The sequence below is a fragment of the Elaeis guineensis genome, chromosome 7, assembly GCF_000442705.2.
Source record: "Elaeis guineensis isolate ETL-2024a chromosome 7, EG11, whole genome shotgun sequence".
Taxonomy (NCBI): Eukaryota; Viridiplantae; Streptophyta; class Magnoliopsida; order Arecales; family Arecaceae; genus Elaeis; species Elaeis guineensis.
Genome location: NC_025999.2, coordinates 15195185 through 15198480, shown reverse-complemented (window position 1 = coordinate 15198480; position 3296 = coordinate 15195185).

The window sequence follows — 3296 nt, the reverse complement described above, 5'->3', positions numbered from 1 at the left end:
TTTCATTTGGAAGAGAAGAAGTTTTGGTCATGGTATCTTGTTATTTAATTAACTAATCCTAACTAGCTTTCATTTGGAAGAGAAGAAGAAGGTTGTAGTCATGTTGTCTTGTTATTTAAGTAGTTAATTAACCATTAAACATAAGTGAAAGCTTCTGCTCTAGAAGTTAGTTTCAGATCTGATAGGACATTTTCAAAGAATGCAATGCAACTTGTATATTGATTGATTAATCTTTCTTTCATTACATGAATCAGCGAGAATGTTGATTTAGATTTACTTCCACGCCACACCTAGCTCTTCCCTTCTTAATGTGGGGTCTGCGTTCAATTCAAGTCCCACACATCAAGGAATTTTGTTGAATGTTATGGCTTATTTTAGCCTTCAGGCTCCCTTCATTACCCTTGCTGTTTGAGCAAAAGAGAGGATAAGTTTCTGAAGATATAGATTATTAAAACATATTTTTTGAATTACCTGTATAATTAAGAAGCAGAAGATTGCTAAAGATTCACTCTATGGGAAAGAGAAGGAAGTAGAGGGACGTCAGACCATAGCTGAAGTAGAATTATTTGCATACCAGCAACAAGCTAATGGTGAGTTGTATGCAAAGAAAAAGGAGACTGAGGGGATGCTTGCCCTCGCAGAGGCCCAACGATTTTATCTTCGCGAGCTCCTTGAATCCCTCGACGAAAATTATGCTGCTCTGAAAGACTACCTCCTGATCAGTAATGGGACTTACGGCAATATCCAAGGATCAATGCTAAGGCTGCGAAGGGGACTCTAGCCAAAGATTAGTGTTTGGACAAATGGTGGTGAGACCACTGATAGGGGCCAGAGCAGGAGGTGGCCGGAGTGTACCGCATGCTACCACCTCTATTCGAGATAGTTCAAGAGCAAATAGGAATGCTACCACCACCATGGATGGGCCAGCTCACCAACTAATCTGACAACTAACTCTGAAACTTGTGATAGAAAGAAATGCTTAGATTGAAGGTTGATAGGACTTGCTTTTTCATTTCTCAAAGAGTATAGTTAGTAGGACTACTTTCTTTGTTCTTGAGCTTATTCTTGGTTTGTTGTATGCTTGAGGCAATATCAATTTCTATTTAATAGTTCATGGTAGGCTTACAAAAGTCATCTACATTACTGCATTATTATAAAAGCCAAGACTGGATCACTACAACAAAACAGGATATTAGCGATGAAAAAAATTCATCACTAATAGCCAATTTTCATCGCTAATAGTTATTAGCGACAAAAATTTCATTGCTAATATTTAGTCACCAATAATGCCGTCGTTGATAATTGTTTATGATAAAAAAAAATTTATCGCAAAAAAAAATTATCGATGAAAGATTTTTATCATTAAAAAAATATTTTTTTTGAAAACTATTTACGATAAAAAGTTTTAGTAATAAAAAAATATAATTTGCAACAAAATAAATTATTTGTGATGAATTTTATTCATCGTTATTAATTTAATTAAAAATTTATATGAAAATAAATTTAAAAAAATATTAGCGACGTAAACTTTTCATCGCCAATATAGCAATTTCCAACAAAATTTTTTATCGCTAATAAATATTAAATTACTAGTGATGAAAATATTTTCATCGATATTAATTTAAATAAATTTTTTTATAAAAATCAAGTTTAAAAAAAAAATTAGCGACATAAATTTTTCATTGTAAATATAGTTATTTAAGATAAAAATATTTTCATCACTATTAATTTAATTAAAAATTTTATAAAAAATGAATTTAAAAGAATATTAGTGACATAAATTTTTCATCATAAATTTAATTATTTTCAATGAAATATTTTTATCGCTATTAATTTAATTAAAAGCTTTTATAAAAATTAAATTTAAAGTAATATTACCGACATATGTTTTACGTCCCAAATATTTCAAATTCTGATGTATATTTTCATCACTATTAATTTAATATAAAATTTTAATATTTTTAAATTTATTAAAAAATTTATTTACGCCCAATTTTTCATCACTAATATATTTTTTTACGATCAATATTTCATCAAAAATAATTTCATCATTAATAATTTATAGATAGTTTTTAAAAAATAATTTATGAATATATATTTTAATTTAGATTTATAATATTTTTATTAATTAAAAATAAAAAATTAAAATAAAAAATTTACACAATAAACTTATAAATAAATTTCATCATTTTATTATATTAAATTAAAATTATAAGAGATCTAAAATAAAAATAAAAAGCTACTCAAATAAGCCGTCAAGTGTTATCTGTAGAAGGAGAACGGGCCGGAGAAGAAGAGCGCTCGGATGAGCTCGGACCGACCTATTGCTACCTCATCAACTGCATGATCTGCTCCATCTGCAACAACCACTCCATCATCTAGATCTGGAGTTGTTGGTACTTATCGATACGTGCAGTCAACTCATCAGCTCACTACTCAGTCTGTCTCTGCACCTCCACCAGCCGTGCATCGCTCGCAGCATAGATGTCAGTCCTGGATGAGCGTGAGGATAAGGAAGCAGTGATCCCATGCCCTAGACCCCTAACATAATAGGGTCTCATACTAAGCACCTAATCACATATCTCATCATCTGTGGGTCCGATCGAGCCCTCAGAGGTAGGCTAGGATCTGATGTCTATCATACGGTTCTGAAAATTAAAGTTATAGCAATTTTTATTTCATATTGAAAATCAAACTGTGAATGAAAAATAATTGAAAAAACTTACAAAGAGCTCTTGGCTCCCCATCGTCCACTCCCTTGACTGTCGTTGGTGGGTCCGCTGGTAGATATCGATCCTACTAGAAAGCTCGTCACTCTCAATATCTCTCTGTAATTTAAAAATAATTAATTAAAAATTTTTTAAATAGTTAAAAAATTATATACTAATTAAAAATACATACCATCTGCTCTATGTGACGAGCGAACGATCTCGAACCCTCATAATATGGTACAATCTATCTAGCCCGATTCTCGATGTTCTGGACACACTTCTCTGTATAGTTAGCAATCAAATTAGTAGGTAACAAACTGAATTTAAGAATAAATGATTCAATCATTAAACTCTAAAAAAAAATAGTTTTGATGTGTAACCTGATATGCCGGATCCTCATAATATCAGCATATGATAGTCCAATCATCCATAGTGATGCTGTCATAGGGCTGCTGCTGTGCTGCCTCCACCCCATGATCCTGCATCACATGGTACCAATACTAATGGATGTGGTGGCGATAGTCCTTGAAATGCAAAGGTAAATAAGCATCCACAGCTTGTCGCACACGATCCTTCTCAAAATCA